Source organism: Xenopus laevis, chromosome 3L (assembly GCF_017654675.1).
Source record: "Xenopus laevis strain J_2021 chromosome 3L, Xenopus_laevis_v10.1, whole genome shotgun sequence".
Lineage (NCBI taxonomy): Eukaryota > Metazoa > Chordata > Amphibia > Anura > Pipidae > Xenopus > Xenopus laevis.
The window spans coordinates 6,989,717-7,015,863 of NC_054375.1; the positions used below are offsets into that span (position 1 = coordinate 6,989,717).

At 42.5% G+C, this 26,147-nt stretch overlaps 1 protein-coding gene across 4 annotated transcripts in view; it reads right to left on the bottom strand.

Moving 5' to 3' along the window:
- Positions 1-6,185, bottom strand: part of hipk2.L (homeodomain interacting protein kinase 2 L homeolog) — a 53,307-nt gene extending 47,122 nt beyond the window's left edge. For 2 of the 4 annotated variants that reach the window (XM_041585197.1, XM_041585196.1), the window contains exon 1: positions 5,670-6,184. The gene's annotated coding sequence lies outside the window, so the exon portion shown is untranslated. 4 annotated transcript variants of the gene reach the window in all.
- Positions 6,186-26,147: the final 19,962 nt, after the last annotated feature.

Genomic DNA, 26,147 nt, shown 5'->3' on the forward strand with positions numbered 1-26,147 from the left:
GCCAGGCACAAGGATTCGGCCCAATCTGAATCCTGCTGAAAAAGGCCGAATCCCAAATCATATCCTGGATTTGATGAATCCCTTCTTTCAACCCATTTAGAAATCTTTATTTTTATTTTTTTAGAAAGAAAATGAGGCACATTTACTAATGGTCGAATATCGAGGGTTAATTAACCCTCGATAGTCGACTGTCTAAGTAAAATCCTTCGACTTCGAATATCGAAGGATTTACCGCATTTCCTACGATCGAACGATTCGAAGGATTTTAATCCATCGATCGAACGATTTTCCTTCGATCAGAAATTTGTTATGAAGCCTATGGGGACCTTCCCCGTAGGCTAATATTGATGTTCGGTAGGTTTTAGGTGGCGAAGTAGTTAGTTGAAGTTCTTTTTAAAGAGACAGTACTTCGACTATCGAATGGTCGAATAGTTGAACGATTTTTAGCTCGATTCGAAGTCATAGTCACAGTGCTACGCAATATGTTGGCGCTATATAAATACATGTTAATAATAATAATAGTCGAAGGTCGAAGTAGCCAATCCGATGGTCGAAGTAGCCAAAAAAAACATTCGAAATTCAAAGTATTTTTCCTTCTATTCCTTCACTCGAGCTAAGTAAATGTGCCCCCAGTCTAAGGAGCGAATGTAATTGAATGTAATCGAGTTTAAAAAAAAAAAAATCTATAAAAAAAAAAATTAAACTTGTTCTGGAAATATAAATGTAACAAACTTGACAGAAAAAACCATTTCCTTGAACAAAAACAGTTCTTTCAAAACATTTATAAATTGCAAGAGCATTTTTAAATATTTGGAAAATATTTACCTTTTGGTTAAAAAAAAAAATCTATTTTCCTACTTGAAATAATTCTTTTTGACAGGTTTGGAGAGGCAAACAAATTCCTTTGAAAAATGTTGTAAACAGTTGAAATGGGAGTAATTAGAAAATGTGAACAAAAAAGAAAAAAAAGATGTTTTTCCAGTTCTTGAATCTTTATAAACTGGCCCCATAATATTATCCATGTAGCACATTTTTTACAGTTGCCTCCCAAATAAGTAAGTATAGTCATTTTCTGCTGAAATGGAGGAAATTCTATCAAATAACTAAATTGCAAGGAAACTGCAAAAGTGCAATTTACCCAGAATCCACGTGAATCTGGCAACTTTCTTGGTCTAGATATATATAGAGAGCCAGATAGACAGATAAATAGACACTTCATAGAGGGATAGATAGATAGATAGATAGAGGGATAGATAGAGGGATAGATAGAGGGATAGAGGGATAGAGGGATAGAGGGATAGAGGGATAGAGGGATAGAGGGATAGAGGGATAGAGGGATAGAGGGATAGAGGGATAGATGATGAACGGATAAAGAGAGAGAGAGAGAGAGAGAGAGAGAGAGAGAGAGAGAGAGAGAGAGAGAGAGAGAGAGAGAGAGAGAAAGAATGATAGATAAAAAATATGACTGATAAATATATGGATAGAAAAATAGATGGATAGATAAGATATATATAATCGATAGATAGATGACAGTTAGATGACAGATAAATAGATAGAAATATAATAGACGAGAGAGAGAGAGAGAGAGAGAGAGAGAGAGAGAGAGAGAGAGAGAGAGAGAGAGAAAGAGAGAGAGAGAGAGAGAGAGAGAGAGAGAGAAGGGGAGAGAGAGAGAGAGAGAGAGAGAGAGAGAGAGAGAGGGAGAGAGAGAGAAGGAGAGAGAAGGAGAGAGAGAGAGGGAGAGAGGGAGAGAGAGAGAAGGAGAGAGAGAGAGGGGAGAGAGAGAGAGAGAGAGAGAGAGAGAGAGAGAGAGAGAGAGAGAGAGAGAGAGAGAGAGAGAGAGAGAGAGAGAGAGAGAGAGAGAGAGAGAGAGGGAGAGAGAAGGAGAGAGAAGGAGAGAGAGAGAGGGAGAGAGAGAGAGGGAGAGAGAAGGAGAGAGAGAGAGAGAGAGAGAAGGAGAGAGAGAGAGAGAGAGAGAGAGAGAGAGAGAGAGAGAGAAGGAGAGAGAGAGAAGGAGAGAGAGAGAAGGAGAGAGAGAGAAGGAGAGAGAGAGAAGGAGAGAGAGAGAAGGAGAGAGAGAGAAGGAGAGAGAGAGAAGGAGAGAGATAGAAGGAGAGAGATAGAAGGAGAGAGATAGAAGGAGAGAGATAGAAGGAGAGAGATAGAAGGAGAGAGATAGAAGGAGAGAGAGATAGAGAGATATAAACCCAAGGCTTTTTCAGCAGAATTGTCAAACAAAATTCAAATGTTTAAAATCACAAGACTTTTCGTCACCCAAAAAGGAAATTGCTAATTGTGTTTTTGCGCAGTTCTTATTAACCCTATCCTTGCCCTAATTTTCAGATTAGGTCCGTGATTCGGCCGAATCCTTCATTAAAGATTTTGAATTCGCCTGAATCCCAAAAAAAGTGGGTTCCTGCATCCCTAGTGCCCGTGTCCCAAACCTACTCCTCACATGAACTGCGCTAAAACAAAATTAGCGATTTCCTTGTTCGTTTGACCAAAAGTCACATGATTTGAAGCATTCGGCAAGGCACCTGGATGCGCCCAAGTCCTGCTGATAAAGGCTCCAGATTTGGCCAGATTCTGATTTGAATTCATAAGGCAACATATCCCTAATAGACGTACATATCTATAGGCTGGAGAAATATGTCAATTCTGAATATTAGGAGCAAAATGCACCCCAGGCTTTTAGTGGGCGGGACCTGCCCTTTCTTAGAGCTACTCAGATAAGCCTTTGGAAGCAGTCAATAGGGACCTCCAAAGCACCCCAAAGATTAGGAGTTATTTTCTGCCAAGATAGCAGCTCCTACAGTAACCATGGCAACAGAAGCACCTCTAGTGGCAGGGGACATAACAGCACAACAGCATGTATAGTGGTACAGAGCCTCATATTGGCAGTGGCATGGCAGCTCCTGCAATTGCACTAAGGATAACAGAGCAGTAACAATTCATTAGAGCAGCAGATACAGAAAGGCAACTATTTATCCCAAAGCTTTACAGCAGAGACACACGCAGAGATTCGGGAAGATCTAGTCGCCCGGCGTCAAATTGCCTCGTCTTCGTGCGACTAAAGTCCCAAACTGCCTTCCCGCCAGCTAGAATCTAAATCAGGATGGCACTCCAAGTGCTTCGTTTTCCAAAGTTATCCCGAAGTCGCCAGGTGACTAATCTCCCTGAATCTCCACGTGTGTCTCTGCCCTTAGGGTAAGTCCACACGAGCAGATTTGGGTAGATTTAGTCGCCTGGAGACTAATCGCCTCTACTTGGCGACAATCTCCCCGAACTGCCTTTGCGTGTCTTCCCGTCTGATATAATGGAAAGTCGCCTGCGCTAAAGCACACGCGGCACTTCGTTTTCCGAAGTCGCCCGAAGTTTCCTTTTTGGCAGCTTTGGGGCGATTTCGGAAAACAAAGCGCCGCGTGTGCTTTAGCGCAGGCAAATTTTCATTATAGCGGACGGGAAGACACGCAAAGGCAGTTCGGGGAGATTGTCGCCCAGAAGAAGAGGTGATTAGTTGCCAGGTTTTAAAACTGCAGCCCCATCTGTCCTTGAAATCCAGCAGCTGCTGGGAGTTGCGCATCGTGAAGCAACTTCGGGCGACTTCGGAAAACAAATCAATCCAATTGCCACCCCGCCTGAAGAGATGAGTCGCCTGAAGAAGAGGCGATTAAATCTCCCCGAATCGTCTCGTCTGTCTCTGCCCTTAGAAAATATTACAGCCCTACACGGGGTATTCTGGCTGGGCCCCAAGAGCTGACTCTCAAATCCTTTCCTTTTAAACAAAACACTTATTTCTTTATAGGATATACAATATTCCGGTTCTGTGCAAAAATCCAACAGATTTGGGCGCTCGTTAAGAAATAAATCAGGGCTCCCCGTATTCAGGGGGCTGCCCCTCTCACTGCCAGCAGGGGGAGCCCCATAAGGAATTCTGTTAAGTTAAAATCTCCCTCTAAACCACCCAGGCTGTGGGATCTGCCGGTGCAGTTTTTTTTTTTATATAATAATATAATCTTTTGTCTCTGCTTCTTGCTGCAGTCAGACTGACGCAGGTCGCAAACCCGACAGAGTTGCGCCTCCCGCAAAACGCACGGGGACGGGAAACTGTCACTGCAGCACTAAATCCACGCAGCGGTGAAGATGTTAAAGAGGAATTATTCCTTAGGCTTTTTTTTTTTTTTTTCCTGTGAAGGATTGTGACAAGGGGGAGGGGGTATGTACTAAACAAGGATATGTATGAAACATTGTGCCCAGTGGCCTGTCACACGGGAAGGGATCGGTTTATGGCAGTTAATAAATAACCCTTCCCTGTTATATAAGAACTTTATCCTGAGTAACAGTCTCTCTCTATTTATATATCTCTTGGGCAGTTTCTATGTGACTATGTAACAAGGCAAGGGCAAGTGATACTGTATCACACACTGTGTTGTGCCCCCTGTCTTCCTGGAAGTCAAAGAGTTAATCAGCATTCATTCTACACCCTTGCAGAGCCATGGGGGATATACATACACATATATATATATATATATATATATATATATATATATATATATATATATATATATATATATATATATATATATATATATTATATACACACACACACACGGAAACTATATTTACATATATACAAACATATAGACACGCACACTTGTTTTTTCAAGGCCAACCTAAAATAATAAAACAATGGCAGCCCCCCCCCCCTTATCTTTCCTACAGAACCAAGGAGAAAGAAAAAAAAGTCAAGTTCAGTATCAGGGTGCAGGTAACCCCTATATGTGTATATATCATACATCATGAAGGTGGATACAGTGTGTGTGTGTGTGTGTGTGTGTGTGTGTATATATATATATATATATATAATGAAAGTACATACAGTTTGTACATAAATATATATAAAATGAAGGTGGATACAGTCTCTTTATAAATAATAACATATATATCTATATATATCTATATATCTATATAGTGAAGGTGGATACAGTTTCTATATACAATAACATATCTATAATGAAGGTGGATACAGTCTTTATATAAATAATAACACACACACATATATATATATATATATATATATATATATATATATATATATATATATATATATATAATAAAGGTGGATACAGTTTCTATATATAATAACACATAGATATATGATGGAGGTGGATACAGTTGTATATAAATAACACATATATATAATGAAGGTAGATAGTTTGTATATATATATATATATATATATATATATATATATATATATATATATATATATATATATAATATATGAAGGTGGATACAGTTTCTATATAGATATATATATAATGAAGGTGGATACAGTTTATATATATAATAACATAATAGATATATGATGGTGGTGGATACAGTTGTATATAAATAATAACATATATATATATATATATAAAATGAAGCAGATAGTTTTGTGTTGGGGGTGAGGGAAAGAAGTGGGGTGGGGGGGAGCCATAGAATATTCTAGGGGTGATATAACCCCCCATATGGGTGCAGTGAGTGGGTTCTAGGGGAGACACAATGTAGGTTGGGGGGTTTGTTATTATTATAGACAGGGGGGCAGCAGGGAGGGTGGGGAAAGGACAGACAAGGGGGAGCAGCGAATGTTTGGGGGGGGGGGAGTAGAATAAACTGGTTCTTACCGCAGTCTGGGTCTCTCCACCGCTGCCATAACGGGGGCTTCTGTGTCTGAGCTTTGGGGCTCCCCCCGGCCGCCTCCTGCGCTGAGTCAGAGACAAGACTGTGACCCTCCCGAGCGCCTCCCGCATTGATCAGTCAGAGTCGCTGCAGCTTCTCCCCGACCCCCCGCTCATCCATCACTGAACCCCTCACTAATCAACTGCAGGAGGGGGGCACAGAGAATGTTGGGGGGCACAGAGAATGCTGGGGGGCACAGAGGAGATTGCGGGGGGGTAGATGCAGCTTTTGCTTCAGTCCTGCAGCCCCCCTATTAGAAGCCCCCTAGAGCAGCCTTCCAGCCCCCTGTGTTGCCCTCTCTCCGCACCCCCATGTAGGGAACCCCCGCACCCAGCAGCCTCCCCGCGACCCCACGAAAAGTTGCATTTAGGAAAGAGAAAAGGGAGGAGGGGTCGGGGGTGCGACTCGTCTCTGTGTCTCTCTTTCTCCTGCCTCAGCCGAGCAATCAAGCGCCGAGATCATGGATTTTACTGGGGGGGGGGGGTTGGACTGGGAGAGATGAGGCTGGACTTTCTCAAAGTGTGTCCCCCCCTCCTCCTCTGTGTGGGATTTCTGTTTAACCAACACATTTCAATCAAGAGTAGGGGGGAGGGGGGATCCTTTTAACTCTTTATGGGCTTACACAAAAGAACTGAGTGCAATGGGACAGACTGGGGGGTGGGGCAGCCTGCTGTTTGTGTTGGGGGTGGTTAATAAAGGACATCAACCCCCCCCCTCTAATCATTATCCAGCAGTCCTGAGTAGATTTCGAAGTGCAAGCTCTTGGGGATCAGGGAAATTTATTTTATATATATAAATATATATATTATAATAATAAATTCCCTGAGCCCCAAGAGCTTGCACTTAGAAATCTAATATATATATATATATATATATATATATATATATATATATATATAGTCCCATTGTGTAGGTTTTGAAAAAGGTCTTAGGAACATAGGAACAGACCTCCTGTTTTTAATGTATTAAATAAAATTATGGATTTTTAATAACTTTTTAAAGGTTCCCCGTGTGCGCCTTTATTTTGGATTTTATATATAGAGGGAGAGAGAGAGAGAGAGAGAGAGAGAGAGTGAGCAAATAATGACCTACAGCCCTTCAGCTCTCAAACCCCCCCCCTTCCATCCCACCAACAGGCTATTAGGGGCTGCATGTTAACACCATCTCTGATTTATTTCATATTTTACTATTTTACCCCACTGAAATGAGAGCTATTGCAAAGATTATATTACTATAACGGTGATAATATTAATTATAGTTATTTTCATATTATAGCAATTATTATTTTATTATTATTATTATTATTAATATATATATTTCTATTTTAGGTTTGTAGCTTCTAGACTGCCTATTCTTTAATCAAACCCCTCTGATCATTATCCAGCAGCCTTAGTAGATTTCTAAGTGCAAGCTCTTGGGGCTCAGGGAATTTTATATTTGATTTTATTTATATATAAATAATGACCTACAGCCCTTCAGCTCTCAACCCCCCCTCCCATCCTACCAACAGGCTATTAGGGGCTGCACATTAAGACCATCCCTGATTTATTTCATAGTTTACTATTTTACCTGACCGAAATGAGAGCTATTGCAAAGATTATATTACCATAATGTTGATACTACTAATTAGAGTTATTTGCACCTTATAGCGATTATTATATTATTATTAGTATTAATATGCATTTCTATTTTAGGTTTCTAGTTTCTAGACTGCCTTTTCTTTAATCAAACCTCCCTAATCATTATCCAGCAGCCTGAGTAGATTTCTAAGTGCAAGCTCTTGGGGCTCAGGGAGGAAGGGCAGAAACTACATTAACCCTGTGCTCCAAAAGAATAACAAATATACAGTGAGTTTTATATAATGGGGGGGCTGCACGTTAACACCATCCCTAATTTATTTCATATTTTACTATTTTACCCCACTGAAATGAGAGCTATTGCAAAGATTATATTGCTATAACTGTTATAGTTATTTGCATATTTTTATTAGCGATTGTTATATTATTAATATTAATATATATTTCTATTTTAGGTTTCTAGTTTCTAGCCTATTCCTTAATCAAACCCCGTAATCATTATACAGCAGCCTGAGTAGATTTCTAAGTGCAAGCTCTTGGGGCTCAGTTGGGGTAGGGCAGAGACTACATTAACCCTGTGCTCCAAAGGAATAACAAATATACAGGGAATTTTATATTATCAGGGGGGCTGAACATTAACACCATCCCTGATTTATTTCATCTTTTACTATTTTACCTATTGCCACGATTATATTGCTATAACAGTGACAAAATTAATTACAGTTATTTGTATAGCGATTATTATATTATTATTAATATAGATTTCTATTTTAGTTTTCTAGTTTTTGCCTATTCTTTAATCAAACCATCAAAAAAAAATGAGAGAATTTCATATTACAGTAATATAAATATTTTTCATATTTTGTTTTACATTTGGGGGGGTTATGCATAACACAGAATTAAATCAGGGTTCTGATATAGGAACCAACCTGCTTGAGTATATCTATTATCTCTGGCACCTGATAGATTTTTAGGGAGTTGGGTTGACGATGATGACACAGAAATTTCCCTGGGGGGCCCTGATTAATTGATAATGAATTATCTTTCGTTTCAATTGTGTTTACTAGCATTTTTAAATGAACAGCACGAGCGAAAAGAACAACAAAAAAATTGACATACTAAATCTTGTATATTAACAGAACAGAGGAAAAAAATATTAACATGTCAGACTAGTGAAAATGAACATCAAATGATGTTATTAATTATCAACAGGCAACGTTTGGGGATCTGTCGGATTTTACGGAGCACCATTAACCCCCCTTTTTTACCCATGTATTAATCATTCTAACAAACATATATTGATTATAGAAAGGGTAAATGGAACATTCTTGCATATTCATGGCATGCCTTATAGTCATTGCCCCCAAATATTGACCTGTAATTGAGACAACCAGTTTATTTTCTCTCCTGCCTTATCTCCATATACTAAATTGATCCCCCTGCCATGGGATATGAACCTAGGAACCAGTTTGGGTAGGTGATAACCAATAAGAACACAGAGGCTGCCCAGCTAAAATAGTCCTGGCCTTTTAACCTTTTATATGCAGCAGGGGTTAATGCAGAGTCAGGCCTGTCGGGGAGGCTGACAGCAAGGAGATTAATTTGGCTTGAGTTCTGTGTAACACAATACCTGTAATTACTGCTGCTTCTTCCTTATATATTCCTAACGTGCTGCCCCCATGGAATATTCTCTCCCCAGAAATATACACCTTTTTTTCTGTTTCTGATCCCTGGTATGGGGTTTCCATACATTTTTGATAGGGTTTAAGGGCCCGGCTGAAGACAGAGGAGTGTAGAGGGCTCTGACACTGGTCCATGGAGGCATAGTCATTAATAGGGTCCCAAGGGCCCCAGAGAAGCAGATGTAGGTGGGTAAGAAATAGGGACCTAACTCGTAATCACCTCTTGACTATAGAGACTGCAGTTCTTTTGGTGTCCAGTGTGGGGCGCACATCTGTCCCTTACAATAAGGCATTGGGCTAATGTGCAAACCTCTCTGCCCAACACAAGACCATATTTAGTTGTCTCTGGGGTAAATATACTTTGCTGGGCCATAAAGTTCCATAGGCCCAAATAAAGGACAGTTCCCATCAGGTCTTTATTATTTGTACTGTCTCTCTGACACATATTACATTTAGTAGAGTCTACAAGTAATTGCTGGGAGTGTGGGCCCTCAATGTCAGGTCCTCTAGTGGGGCCAACACTGCCCGAAAAAAAAAAAAAAAAGAAATGCATTTCCTCCCGTGTTTGCCAAATACCTGCAGAATCCTTGTGACTTCAGGTTCCTGGATTTGGGTTTAATCATTAATACAGAGTTATGCTGATGCCAGAACCTTGCAGTTATTATTGTAACAGTGGGAGAGGGGAGCGGACTACAGCAGCCAGTGGAGTAACTAGATGCTACTGGGCCCCACAGCAAATTAATTTTAGGGCCCCCAACATTTCCAGAGGTTGTCCTGTTTTACCAATATATATTGACACTTCTCATTAATTAGGGCCTCATAGGCCCCCTATACCTCCTGGGCCCCCCTGCAGCTGCAGGGTCTGCTTCCTCTGTAGTTACGCCCCTGACAGCAGCAATATGGGTGTGCTTGTCTGGGAGGCATTGGGGCAAATTCACTAAGATGTGAAGTTGCACTTCGCCGCACTTCGCCAGGCGTAGTTTCGCCAGGGCTCCGCAAATTCACTAAAATCCGAAGTTGTGCACAGGGGTAGCGTAAGGTTGCGGAGTTGCGCTAGCGCTGATTCGCTATATAAAGCGAAGTTGCGCTATCGAAGGCTAATTTGCATACGGCGCGAAATTCAAATTTCAATGGAGGAACACGTATCTGCACTACAAATGCCTAGAAAACCTTCAAATCAGCAAATAAAATTTTTATTTTGCCCTACACATGTGCCCACTGTCTAGGTAAGTTGCCATGAGTCAGGAAATGTAGGGGGGAGGAAGGGGAGCCCCAAAAAATTTTCGATCTTTTTCAGCCTATCAGCCATCATGTAGAAAACACGCCAGCGTTTTTTGGGACTTAGAAAAAAAATGGACTTTTTTTTAAACAATCCCTATCTACTCTATTGCGCTTCGCCAGGTCTGAGGTGGCGAAGGAAGTCTAGCGTAAAAGGTAGCGTTCAGTACACTGCGCAAGTTAGTGAATTTGCTTAGTTTCGTCGCTAGCGAAGATTCGCCTGGCGTAAGGTTGCGAAGTAACACTAGCGAAACTACGCCAGCGTTCGTTAGTGAATTTGCGCAGTAGCGAAAATGCCAAACGCTAGCGAATTAACGCTAGCGTTCGGCGCTTCGCGGCTTAGTGAATTTGCCCCATTGTAGCTAATGGTGTATTAGATTGTAAACTCTATTGAGGAGGGCCTGTATGTTTGTTTGTAACCTGTAGAAATCTACTGCTGAATATATTAGGGATGCGCCAAATCCACTAATTCTTGGTGAAAGATATGGCCGAATACCGAACTGAATCCAAATCCTAATTTGCATATGCAAAAGTGGAAAAAACTCTGTTTTTGTGACGAAAAGTCACGAGATTTCCCTACCTGCCCCCAATTTACATATGCAAATTCAGATTCGGTTCGGCCAGGCACAAGGATTCGGCCGAATCCGAATCCTGCTAAAAAAGGCCGAATCCTGGATTCAGTGCATCCCTATTATGAATCCATGTATATAAATATTAATAATAATAGGTGCCACCCCACATCTAGAGTAATTTAGTCTCAGTCTACACAGTGGAGGGAGGAGAGGTTTTTAGCAGTCTCCAAAAATAGGTTGTTCCCCCCCCCTCGGCAGCAGACCCAGGAATGCAGACTGGATGATCAGGAAAGGTGAAATCCAGGAATGTCAGACTTGCTGGCCTGGCTGGCTGAGAATGCTGGGAGCTGCAGCAGAATAAAGGGAAATTAACTGCTGCTCAAAAATTAAGACCAGTACCCGACTTTGGATCCATATGTGGAACATTGTGGGACACATTTTGGAGTAATGATAGGGAAGGACCAGGGCCAAGTGGGCATCTGGACAGGTGCATAATGTTATATCTCTAGGCCCCAGTAAATAGTATTTCTGGGCCCCACACCATGCATGCTTTACTCATGCCCCTTTAATTTCCTTCATTTGTATCCTCCCATACCTTTATTTTGTTCCATTCCCCTTCACTCCTACCCCCATTTACTTCTGTATGACCCACTCAGGCGCCACTTCCCCTTGCCTTATAGGTTCCTGATGAAGGAACAAGCCATCTGTGATTGGATGAGGGCACAATAAGCAGTGTTATGATACTCCTGTAGTGGCTTGGAGTAAGGAGAAAAGTAGTGTAGGACCACGCACACCCTATAGAAGTTAAGAGACGCCTGTTGCACAATGGTAGAGGCTCGGCAACCTCACAACAGGATACAAGTCAGCGACATCCAATGGCACACAGGTCTACAGGAATTCTTCCAAAAATTCTTTATTTACGGATTGCAAATGCAACGTTGCATTTGCAATCCGTAAATAAAGAATTTTTGGAAGAATTCCTGTAGACCTGTGTGCCATTGGATGTCGCTGACTTGGAGTAAGGAGGACAGGCATGATACTAGTAATGTATGGAAGTTAGTAGACTACATGGGTCATTGAAGCCTGGGCTCTCCAACAGATTTCTTGGTGGTCCAGTTTGTGATAAGTTCTGTATTCTGTCGCAATTTACAATGAGCAGTCACTGTCTCACTGACTTTCCTGCAAGGCTCTTATTACACACTATGGTTGGTACTAAAAAGTCACACAGAAAGATTTGCAGAAGCTACTTGTAGCTGACCAGAAACAGGTTTAATTGGTTCCTCTGAGGACAAACCCCTCCATAGAAAGCAATGAAACAAAACTTATGTCTAACAAGGTGTGTGGCAACAACTAATCTCCCTGTGTCTCATAGGCCTAAGGCAGATCCTGTATGTATAAACTGAACTGGTCCTGTATGATAATTCTGTATGTATAAGCAGATCCTGTATGATGATCCCAGTAACGTAACTAGAGGGGGGCGGGCCCTTGCGCGGGACGCCCCCTTCCATACGCCCGGAACGCCGTCAAAGTTAGTGGCGCACAAGCTGCCGATGGGCCCTGTTGGGGTGCGGGCCCTGAACCAATCGCACCCCCTGCTCCCCCGGTAGTTACGCCACTGGATGATCCTGTATGTATAAGCAGGTCCTGTATGTACAGAAACGTAACTAGAGGGGGGCGGGCCCTGGCGCAGGACGCGCAGCTGGGCCCCCCACCGCCCTCCGTACACCCGGAAATGGCCGAGAATATGCGGCGTGCAGACTGCCGGGGGGCCCTGAGGGGGTGCGGGCCCTGGTCCACTCGCACCCCCTGTTCCCCCGGTAGTTCCGCCACTGTGTATGAATTAGCAGATCCTGTATGCATAGGTTGATCCTGTATGTATATGTTGATCCTGTATGTATAAGCAGGCAGATCCTGTATGTATAAGCAGATCCTGTATGTATATGTTGATCCTGTATGTATAGGTTGATCCTGTATGTATAAGCAGATCCTGTACTAAAGGTACATGACAACATATATTTTATTTATTTGTTACCAGCACCCAGGCAGACAATATATTTTTGCGTGAAATTGAGAAATTAAGAATGAGTGAAAATTGTCAACTTGTTGGTCCTGCTAAGAGAATGTTTTGAGAAAGGTCCTCTCAGCAGGACCGAAAAGTTGCCAAAAAATATTTTTTTTTAATATATATATTCAAACTTTTTAAAGTCATCCCTGTATGGCCAGTCCTACCCTCAACTTTAATCTGATTCATTAAGAATTCTGTTTCTGCATTATACATTTTACGCAGGGACTAAGTTTTACCTGCAACTTACATATACAGTGTATATATATATATTTTATATATATATATATATATATATATATATATATATATATATATATATATATATATATATATATATATATATATATATATATATATATATATATATATATATAGGAAGATGTTGTATATCTATACAACCATGGTCACAGAGCCCCTTCTAATATCCTTATAATTTACAGTAGGGGGTTTATTATAGGACTTATTTCACATACAGGATTAATACCATTGTCATTGAGCATGCTGTATGTATAGGCTGATCTTGTAATATACCATAAATCTGTATTTGAATTCTGTATGCATAGCAGATAGTGTATGTATAGCAGGTTCTGTATGTATAGGCAATTAATATATATAGACAGATCCTCTATATCTCTGGCCAGTCTTGTTTTCTTTTGTTGGAGATTCATGATCCTGATTGGAGGATCCTGCCTTCAACTATTTCCGCTCACAATCCATGGATTTCCGCGAGCATTTACATGTTTGGAGATTATATAGAGCAGGTGGATATTTCCTGTAGGAAATCTGATTTTTTTTTTCCTTTGCTCTGCACTTGGTTTTCAGTCACCCTTTTTTCCCCTCACTTCTATTGATTTTTCTATCTGGTGCAGCAAATCTCAAACATCGGGCCCATCCACTGATAGGAATTCCTGGAATGTGTCTGAAGGAGCTGACCCTGCAATCTTCCAAATATGAAACCTCACAGTGGTTTACACTGAATTGCAGTATCAGTATTGAAACATCCCCAGATACACATAATACTGTCATTGTTATACAGAGAGGCTGGTCACTGACCCACTTCTATTTGCTAAATAGAAACCTGTTTATGTGTGGTTAGTAACATATATTTTATCCCTAGGAATGTAACCCCTATTGTCAATTATGTGGATATTAAAAATCACTGAGGGGTTGTTCTGTGACCATGTGAAGGCACAAGGCTGCAGGCTGAGTTATACAGGGAACTCTGAGTATCACTCATGTATTATAAGGGATAATGTACCCCCTACTGTAAATGATAAGGATATTAGAAGTCACTGAGGGGTTGTTCTGTGACCATGTAAAGGCACAAGGCTGCAGGCTGATTTATACAGGGAACTCAGCGTATCACTCATGTATTATAAGGGATAATGCACCCCCTACTGTAAATGATAAGGATATTAGAAGTCACTGAGGGGTTGTTCTGTGACCATATAAAGGCACAAGGCTGCAGGCTGAGTTATACAGGGAACTCTGAGTATCACTCATGTATTATAAGGGATAATGTACCCCCTACTGTCAATGATAAGGATATTAGAAGTCACTGAGGGGTTGTTCTGTGACCATATAAAGGCACAAGGCTGCAGGCTGAGTTATACAGGGAATTCTGAGTATCACTCATGTATTATAAGGGATAATGTACCCCCTACTGTAAATGATAAGGATATTAGAAGTCACTGAGGGGTTGTTCTGTGACCATATAAAGGCACAAGGCTGCAGGCTGAGTTATACAGGGAACTCTGAGTATCACTCATGTATTATAAGGGATAATGTATCCCCTACTGTAAATGATAAGGATATTAGAAGTCACTGAGGGGTTGTTCTGTGACCATATAAAGGCACAAGGCTGCAGGCTGAGTTATACAGGGAACTCTGAGTATCACTCATGTATTATAAGGGATAATTTACCCCCTACTGTAAATGATAAGGATATTAGAAGTCACTGGGGAGTTCTGTGACCATATAAAGGCACAAGGCTGCAGGCTGAGTTATACAGGGAATTCTGAGTATCACTCATGTATTATAAGGGATAATGTACCCCCTACTGTAAATGATAAGGATATTAGAAGTCACTGAGGGGTTGTTCTGTGACCATATAAAGACACAAGGCTGCAGGCTGAGTTATACAGGGAACTCTGAGTATCACTCATGTATTATAAGGGATAATGTACCCCCTACTGTAAATGATAAGGATATTAGAAGTCACTGAGGGGTTCTGTGACCATATAAAGACACAAGGCTGCAGGCTGATTTGTATACATGATATTGGGCCATGCATGGTGAGATACAGGTACAGACACAACCTCAACAAGTAAAACTCTACTAAAATGTCCCTTTAAACCAATTCGCTCTGTGTGATAAAATCCTCCTTATTTATGCCTGAGAGCACAGGGGAGGGAGCTGATTATAATAGGATGGATATTTAGCCCTCTACAGGGATTAATTGAAAGTGTCTTTGATCAGAAGATAAGGCACATTGTATCCATCACTTCCCAAATATTGTGCTCTTCTGTCTGTCTGAATAAAGCCTCTGGAGTGAGGTCCAATCCCACAAATTTGAGGTTAAGCGCCTTGACCCCTTCTCTGATGTGGTCTGTCCCGCAACTGTTGCAGATCCAGGGAATGTCAAATTGTTCTGTTCAGTCAATGGAAAGAAAAACAGGGAAATAAGTAAATATATATATATAAGAGCTTGTTGTTGCAGTAAAGAAGATTCCCTGTACCCCTCCCAGCTCTGCACTTGTACAAATGAATATAAAATCTCCCAGAGCACCTGTTTAATCCTGCGTGTGCCGCCTGCCTCCATTATAGCAGATTGGATGGGGGGATGGAGACTTACTGGCTGTAAAGGACTTTATCTTGTCCCTCTGAAATGTCAGCAATTGCCGTGGCCTTGTGTTTAACCCTTCCCCTACAGCAGCACACAGAGGGTAGTAATTATATAAATTATGAAGGTCTCCCCACACCAACACTTCTACATTTCTTACAATAAGAACAGAGCTATTACACATGGAATTTATGTTCTATTTGATCTGTGTATTTATCCTGCTGTGTGTTCTGGGGTATAATACATAGAATTGGCACTGTATTTATCCTGCTGTGTGTTCTGGAGTATTATACATGGAATTGGCCCTGTATTTATCCTGCTGTGTGTTCTGGGGTATTATACATGGAATTGGCACTGTATTTATCCTGCTGTGTGTTCTGGAGTATTATACATGGAATTGGCACTGTATTTATCTGCTGTGTGTTCTGGGGTATTATACATGGAATTGGCACTGTATTTATCTGCTGTGTGTTCTGGGGTATTATACATGGAATTGGCCCTGTATTTATCCTGCTGTGTGTTCTGGGGTATTATACATGTAATTGGCCCTGTATTTATCCTGCCGTGTGTTCTGGGTATTATACATGGAATTGCCATTGTATTTATCCTGCATGTGTTCTGGGAATTATAGATGGAATTGGCACTGTATTTATTCTGCAGTGTGTTCTGGGTATTATACATAGAATTGGCACTGTATTTATCCTGCCCTGGGTTCTGGGGTATTTCACATGGAACTGGCCCTGTATTTATCATGCCGTGTGTTCTGGTTATTATTGAAGGAATTGGCACTGTATTTATCCTGCCGTGTGTTCTGGGGTATTATACATGGAACAGGCCTTGTATTTGTCCTTATTGTGTTCTGAGGTATTATTTATGAAATAGTCACTGTATTTATCCTGCCTTGTGTTCTGGGTTTTATACATGGAACCAGAGCCACCATCAGGACCGTGCCCGGGCCTAAAGGGGGCCCGGTTGTGCTGCACTTTTCGAAATAGCCGGGCCCCCTTGACAGCTTCCAAAGTCCTGAACCACCGAAGTCCCAAAGAGCCGAAAGCCAAAGTGACGAACAGCCGAAGCCCCGAAAGGAGCCGAAGTCACAAATTCAGTTCTACTGAACACCAATGTGCGCTTTTTTATTTTCTTAAATCCCTAGCCACCAATATATTATTAATATTCTCTGGGGCCTCAATGTTTTTTTAACATTATTAAAATTTTGTTGTATGGGGCCCCGTGATTTCTGATGGAAGCCCTGCATGGAATTGACCCATAATCTTTTCTACTATATTACCTGCAGTCTTTTACCTAATGCTCAAGAAAGGACCGGCTGCAGATCAGGAGAATATGTAACATTGTCCTTGTGTCGTTGCCTTTCTATTCCTTCTGTCCCTTACTCTGCCCCCAATATTACTTTGTAGGACCTCATTATATTGCCACTTTTAGTATGAGAGACGTAGAATGCTGTAAGTGAGGCACGCAGCAACCCTGCAGTTATACAGGCTTGTCACTGGTTCGGCCCGTATACATGTCTAATTAGACTTTCCTTTTGCTTTTCTCTCCTTATAGTAACATTCAAATTATACTACAAAATACAAATAACCACAGAAGGCTCCCTGTGCAGAATACTATGAGTCTAAATAAATTAATAAACATTTATAATTAAATGAAATCCTTTGTATGAAGAGGGAACAAGGCGGAACAGCCCAGGGTCCAGGAACATTTTGTCCCAGTGGTTCCTCTGCTTGTCTCTTGGCTTTCCATAAGTCACTGTGCGGCTGATGTTATCGGAGGCATTACGGCTAATGGACAAATATTAAAAACGGCTGACAGAATTATTACGGGAAGCTTACTGGCCTAGAACTTCTACTGTTATTCCCTTTTGTTTTTGTCTGCAAAGCCTCACTTTCTAGAGGGGTTAAAGGGAAAAATAAGTCCTTGCCTCTGTGGAGCTTACAATCTAAGAGCCCTATCCAGTGGCATAACTGGATACTACTGGGCCCCACAGCAGGTTATTTTTCAGGACCCCAGAGGTTGACTTGTTTTACCAATATGCATTGAACTTGTACATGAATGATGCAGCCGCAGGGTCTGCTTCCTCTGTAGTTAAAGGGCATATAAAGGCAAAAAAATAAAATCCCATTTTTAGTTTCTTTAATGAAAATGAAACCAAAATCCAATAGACTTTAATTAAAACATGTGTACCATTTTTATAAGAAACCTGACTGTATGCAGTGAAATTCTCCCTTCATTTACTGCTGTGGATAGGAATTATCAGACGGTCCCTAACTGCTCTGCACGGAAACAATCATACTTATGAACAGTAGGGGGAGCCCCCGCCTTACTTCCCAGCCATGCAGAACTCAAGCAGCTTTGTTTGTTTCCCTGTAGAGCAGTCGGCGACTGTGTTAAGATTTGTATTGGATTTTATTTTTGCCTTTACATCCCCTTTACTGTTTCCAACTCCAGCTGCAGGGACAAAGATCATGGAGCCAGATTTAAACAGATAAACTGGGATTCTATTTGGACAATTATTTTGCTGCAGCCACTGGTTCTGCAGAGTTGGAGAAAGTTTGTATTAAACAATACAAAAACTATAAAATCCACATTAGATTACATGACAACACAGGACCCAGTGCAGTCTGTATATTCTGATTATTAATCAGTCTTGTGTATCGGCTTCTGGCAGATATTATTTGACTTGTGCTGTTTTGATATTTTAAGATGATCCCTAAGCAGCCCAGATCACACTGAGCATGTGCACAGTCTTGGTCTTGCAAAGATGTGTAACAAAGTTACAAGATGGTGACCCCCTGTGGCCAACTTTGAAAGCATAAATCATTTGTTGATTTGATATTTATCAAAGGGTAAAATAGAGCTCAGCGCCGCACGCTAGAAGGAAACTTCTCCACTCTCTGTTCCCTGATATAGGGCTTATTTATCAAAGGTTGAACTGTTACTTTCAAAAACGACTAAAGGTTGGCAAAGATTGCTGGGAAATGTAGGCGTGTTCCCAAGAGGTAACCACCTGGCATCTTTAGCAATATAGAATGAAAAGGCTGTTTCCTCAAAATATTATGTATGCAGACATTGCCACTCCTTCATAGTCAGCTGGGAGTGCTGGGAGTTGTATTTCAACCATTCAAGAGTCCTGATAGGTCCCGGCACTCTGAAGACAATGACCTGCCTATTGATGCAGCTGAATCCTAAACTGAATTGTGTATTCAGAGCCTCCCAGGTTACAAGCTTCTTGTTAAGGTTTTGTCATCTATTTATAGAGCATTTAACCTACTTGCATTCTCTCCAGCGCACCCCTGCTCATTACCTGCTTCCCCCCGACCTGACTCTCCGCTTTCCTTCCTATCCCATCAACTCCCCGTGCGGCTATTCCTGGCAAGAGTTTGTCTGTTACTGTCTCCATCCAACTAATAACAAGAGCAGTCGGTAACAAGCAGGTCAAAATAGAATAATGAACTTAAATGGAGCATCATAACACGGGGAGAGACAATTAAAAATACCACGGGGGTAAATTTGGTGCCATTGAATTTCTCTATACAACTACCACTCTTATTGGTACAGTTTAGCATTGCACCAGATCCACTAATCTAGGATTCAGATGATTATAAACCCATCCCACGCCAAAAGAAGCTAAAATTTGCATATTCAAATCATGCACTTCCTAGGGTGCTGATGGAGCCTGGACCAGGGATTCAACATTACACCCCTGGATCTTACTGTAAAAACATAGGGAGAGATAAATAAATCTGAGTTCTTCAATGGACATCAACTTGTATGCCTGGTATTTTGGCAATGCAAATAGCACCTATCTGACGGTAAGTGCAGTCTTAATAGGTGACTTTATTGGGGTAATAACCTGCCTGGAGAAGGGACCTTATGCCTTGGGAACCCTAATTAGACATTAAATATTATTATTAGGGAATCCAGGATTCGGTTCTGGATTCAGCCAGGATTCTGCCTTTTTCAGCAGGATTCGGATATGGCCGAATACTTCTGCCTGGCTGAACCGAATCCGAATCTTAATTTGCATATGCAAATTACGGGCAGGGAGGGAAATCGTGTGACTTTTTCTCACAAATCAAGGAAGTAATAAAAATTTCCCCTTCCCATCAATAATTTACATATGCAAATTAGGATTAGGTTCGGAATTCAACCGAATCTTTCGGGGTTCCAAAATAATGGATTCGGTGCATCCGTAATTATTGTCCTGATACCACTGTGGCAACCGGGTCTCATATAAATCCACTCAAAAAGTTTATTATGGTGCCAAGATGATGAAACTACCCTATCTATTGTTACCCAGAATTCCACTTCAGGTTCAGGTTCAGATCATTTTTTCATTGGCATTTTTTCATTGGGGCCCCATTTTACTTGATGGCAGGGCATGCCACATAGAGGACCATTGGTTTAGGAATTGGGGGCCCCTGGTAAGAATTTCCTTCCAACCTAGTAGAATGGGGCCCTGTGTTTATCCATAATCAGATTATTACCTGGCAGAACCAGTGGTCCCTGCTGTATGTCAGGGCATCACAGTATGAGTGAGTGGCTTGCAGTGGGAAATAAATATCTGGCTAATACAAGATAATTACAAATTACATAATAATACTAATAATAATAATAAAGGTCAGTTCAGTTTGATGGGTTTGCAATCACAATGGCAGCTTCCCTCTACGGCTCCACGTGTTTGTGTGTTCCTGTTGGTACAGCAGAAAACTCTTTATTGTCCTTTATCTCTGGGGAAATGACACATCCCAGTGATAAACGTTGCTCTTTGGATCTGAGGACCATAAAGGAATCTGATTGGTCTCCAGCAGAAATGAGTATGTATCCAATAAAAAAGGTTGATTATGCAATTGAATCCATGGTTAAAGGGGATTAACACCCAAAAACTGCTGGTTGGAGATGTGCTAAGAGCAGGGGCACATGAAGCTACTGGGCGAGATTAGTCGCTCAGCGACAAATCGCTTCTTCTTCGGGCGAATAATCTCCCCGAACTGCTTCCCTGTCGGCTAGAATCTAAATTGCCAGCGGGATGGCACTCAGATCGCTTCGTTTTTCGAAGTCGCCAGAAGTTTCAGGCCCTAAGACTTTCTGGATGGTGGCACGGTGCTCTCCAGTCAAGTAGCCCAGACACAGGCCCTGCAACTGCAGGAAAATGCACCATAAATACCACCACCATCTTGCTTACAGTTACCCAAGTATCCCATGCACTCAACTGAACTAAATGGAATCAAGATGCTGACAGTCTGCAGTGAAATACCCTGGTCCTGTGCAAATGTTATGGAAGACATGCTCCAGCCAAGGGCCTTGAAACAAGCAGCGGTAACATGCAGCTCTCTGCAGTTCTAGGTTTGATTCCAGCTGGGGTACTGCAATGAGTGTGTTGTGTGAGTTTCCTCCGGGTACCCCAGTTTCTTCTTACACCCCAAAAACGTACAGGCTGATTACCTGGCTCCTGATAAAACTGACCCTAGTGTGTGTAAAAGTGATAGGGACCTTAGATTGTAAGCTCCACTAGGGCAGGGACTTTTCGGAATGTGTTAGGGATTTTAGATTGTAAACTCACTGGGGCAGGGACTGATGGGAATGTGATAGGGACCTTAGATTGTAAGCTCCGCTGGGACAGGGACTGATGGGAATGTGATAGGGACCTTAGATTGAAAGCTCCACTGGGACAGGGATTGATGGGAATGTTATAGGGACCTTAGATTGTAAGCTCACTGGGGCAGGGACTGATGGTAATTTGATAGGGACCTTAGATTGTAAACTCCACTAGGGCAGGGATTGTTCAGAATGTGTTAGGGATTTTAGATTGTAAACTCACTGGGGCAGGGACTTATGAGAATGTGATAGGGACCTTAGATTGTAAACTCTACTGGGACAGGGACTGATGGGAATGTTATAGGGACCTTAGATTGTAAGCTCCACTGGGACAGGGACTGATGGGAATGTTATAGGGACCTTAGATTGTAAACTCATTGGGGCAGGGACTGATGGTAATTTGATGGGGACCTTAGATTGTAAACTCCACTAGGACAGGGACTGGTGGCAATGTAATAGGGACCTTAGATTGTAAGCTCCACTGGGACAGGGACTGGTGGAAATTTGATAGGGACCTTAGATTGTAAACTCCCGTGGGGCAGGGATTAATGTGAATGTGATAGGGACCTTAGATTGTAAACTCACTGGTGCAAGGACTGAGAGGAATGTGATAAGGACCTTAGACTGTAAGCTCACTGGGGCAAGGACTGAGAGGAATGTGATAGAGACCTTAGATTGTAAGCTCACTGGGGCTGGGACTGATGGGAATGTGATGGGGACCTTAGATTGTAAGCTCCACTGGGGCAGGACTGATGGGAATGTGATAGGGACCTTAGATTGTAAGCTCACTGGGGCTGGGACTGATGGGAATGTGATGGGGACCTTAGATTGTAAGCTCCACTGGGGCAGTGACTGATGGGAATGTGATAGGGACATTAGATTGTAAGATCCACTGGGGCAGGGAATGATTGTAATGTGACAGGGACCTTAGATTGTAAACTCACTGGGGCAGGGACTGATGGGAATGTGACAGGGACCTTAGATTGTAAAATCACTGGGGCAGGGACTGATGGGAATGTGACAGGGACCTTAGATTGTAAGCTCACTGGGGCAGGGACTGATGATAATGTAACAGGGACCTTAGATTGTAAGCTTACTGGGGCAGGGACTGATGGGAATGTGACAGGGACCTTAGATTGTAAGATCACTGGGGCAGGGACTGATTGGAATGTGACAGGGACCTTAGATTGTAAGCTCACTGGGGCAGGGACTTATAAGAATGATGTATAATCACTGTACAGCGTTGTGGGATATGTCGGCACCGTATAAATAAAGAATAATAATAATGAGAATGAGCCAGGGTATAATTCAGCAACACAGGGCTGGCACACAAAGGGTTTCAGGCAGCTCACAGCTCAGCTCCCATCGCTCACTCTGCAATCCTTTGCTTATGTCTGCAGAATTTAAAGCTCCCAGGCTGACGTCAGTGAGTGTGTGGAGAGTCCACTGAGCTTAGGTTACAGGGTCTTGCAGCCCCCCTGATGGGGCTCTGATAATGTCACTCAATGATTCATCCTCTGAAGGGTTAATATAATATGTAACTCAGCCCTGACTCCTTTCCCAGGCTGATACCAGCAGTGCCGTCATATATCCACCCTGTGTATCTTATTATTCACAGCATGGATTTATAAAGCTCCAACATGTTCTGCGGCGCTGTACAATAAATACACTGAACACGCAAAAGCAGCCAGTAACTGATACAAGAGGTAAAGAGGGCCCTGCCCAAAGTGCTTGCACTCACTCACACGCATCCGGAGTTGGACTGGGCCGGCGGGACACCGGGAAAAAACCTGGTTGGCTCCGGCCCAGACCTGCTCCCCCAGAAAAGACATTTAATGCTGCGGCACATGCGTCTGTGCGTGGGCACATTCGTGGAGGTGGGCAGGGGGCTGGAGGTCAGAAGGGGGCCCGAGGACTGCCAGGAGGGGGGCCCAGTGACAGCAGCCCCGGTGGGCCCGGGCCACCCAGTCCGACCCTGCACACATGTTTGTTTGCATAGGCACCGATGCCCATGGTTTGCACTTTATTTTGCACTCAGAGGTGTTAAGTGATAGCAAGGTCGTACTGGACTGGCGGGATACCGGGAAAAAACCCGGGGGCGCCCTGCTCTCGTGGGCTCAGGTTCGCACCCTGTGGTTCCTTTTCTTGCCGCAAATGGCTTGAAGAAGGGCCCGGGGCCTGAAGAACATAGTGCGCATGCATGGGCAGCAGAGCACATCGGCGGGGGGCCCTGAGACTTAAGCCCCGGTGGACCTCGGGCCTAGGGTTGCCACCTCTTCTGGAAAAAAAATACCGGCCTTCCTATATATTTATCTTTTTCCCTATTAATAACATTGGGATCAACCATCATTTTTACCGGCCAGGCCTGTAAAACACCGGCCAGATGGCAACCCTGCTCGGGCCCCTAGTCCAACCCCGAGTAATAGCCATTCACTCGGTGATAAGGATCCAGTCCTGGATTTTGTAAAACCAAATTACTGTTGACAAATAGGGTAAGGGGCACAAGTGGCACCAAAGCACCTGAAACTTCTAACCGGTGGGGTGTTTTGGGCCCACCTGGGGGTCATCATCCAAGGGCCGACCACCCATACCTCCCAACTGTCCCGTTTTTAGAGGGACAGTCCATTTTTTGACAGCTGAACCAGCAGTCCCTCGTTTGTACTGGAAAGTCCAGTTTTTCACTGCCAGAAAAAGAAACAAAGTTTCTAACTTAATTGGCTTTTGGCAGAGAGTCAAGTATAGTTACCAGCTTGCACACCCTGGCTCTCCAAGTCGTATATTGCCCGGTGCCTGGCGGAAAAGGCTTCAGAAACCTCCAGATTTCAGAGTAAATAAATTCCACCGGCACACAGGTCTTAGTTGCAAGCAGGGACAACCCTTGCTATGTTTTATTTGCGTGATGCAACGTTTCGGGGTGATCCCCTTTGTCAAGCAGCAAGGGCTGTCATTGCTTGCAACTAAGACCTGTTTGCCGGTGGAATTTATTTACTTTTGGCAGAGAGCCCAGAACAACCAGAGCAGCAGATAAGATACTTTTGTAACAATTTCTAGACAAGGAAATAGGTAATTGTAATAATATAAGATAACAGGTCCCTTGGGATATGTTAGACTCACAGCTTAAAGGGCAATTCACCTTCATGAGCAAAACTGTAATAACTGGAGAAAAAAAACACACACACAGAAATATGTTTTATTTCTATTTTCATAACCTGCCAAATTTTGTAAAATGAATATGTTAATAAGGGGGTTGGCCGCAGAAATGGGCGTGGTCAACTCTTTTGTCCCTCTTTTTATTTCAAAAATGTTGGGAGGTGTGGCCTCAACCCTCCATTGGGAACGAACCCCACCCTCAAGCCTGGTCGGGCAGTGGCCCTGAGATGCCCGGGTATTTCTCGTCACCCCTAGACTTGCATTGAAAATATCTGACAAGCCTGGTATGTGTTGGAGGGGGTAACCAGCAGTGGACTCACAGCCATACATAAAAAACATACACACCACCAGGGGGCAGCAAAGCCCTCAAAACCACCACCCTATAGACTTACATTGCATTGGTACCTTTTTTTATTTATTATTTTTGCTTTGCATATACACAGTTGTGTGCCATTTTTAATACCCCCCACATCTATGGATGCTGGACTGCAGCTCCCATGATTCTTTAAAGGAGAACTAAACCCTAAAAATGAATGTGGCTAAAAATGGCATATTTTATATAGTGAACTTATTGCACGAGGCTAAAGTTTGAGCTTGTCAATAGCAGCAATGATCCAGGACTTCAAACTTGTCACAGGGGGTCACCATCTTGGAAAGTGTCTGTGACACTCACATGCTCAGTGGGCTCTGATTGGCTGTTGAGAAGCTAAGCTTAGGGGTCGTCACTAATTATCCAGCAGAAAATGAGCTTCCCTGGCTGTAATATAAGCTGATGCTACAGGTTTGCTGATTATTCAATTCTGATGCTAATTGCACTGGTTTCTGTGCTGCCATGTAGTAATTATCTGTATTAATTACTAATCAGCCTTATATTGTGACATTTCTATTCTATGTGTACTGTATATTGTGAGTGGCTCCCTAAGCTCAGTAAGTGACAGCAGCACAGAGCATGTGAATCAGTGAATCAACAGAAAAGAAGATGGGGAGCTACTGGGGCATCTTTGGAGACACAGATCTTTACTGCTAAATGGCAATGGTTGCCTTGGGCTGGTACACAAGCACAAAACATCACACACAACATTTCTAGATACTTCTTTAGTTAGGCTTTAGTTCTCTTTCAACCATTGCTAATATGCTATAGCATGCTGAGAGTTGTAGTGGCGCAACACTACTATAGAAGGTATATGTCCCCTTTAAGGTCATTTCGGGGGAAAAGTGCCTTTGCAGGTTCTACCCCACTGGCAGGCTGTTACATTCCTTGCTGATCAAGTAGAGTCAAGTCAGTGGCAGGTAAAGGGTTGAGTGTTCCTGGACTACAACTCCCAGCATCCTCCATGAACAAGGCTGCCAAGACTGGTGATCCAACGAACATCTGGAAACTCCAGTTTAATTGATCGTGGGGGATTTATATCCTTATATATATGTATTTCCCCTGGGTGCGAGTCTCTTACGGCACTGACCTGCGCCACCTGCACTGCGGCGGCTCTGATACTTTGATCAATCAAACAGCAAGTGAAAAGCAAGAAAAATCATTTATTTGTACAGTGTCTAATATCCCCTTGAACGGCAGAGCAGAGTAAACACACATGACAAAGGTTTATATTGTACTTAGCGTCTGTATAATAACAATTTCTAAACCCCGGC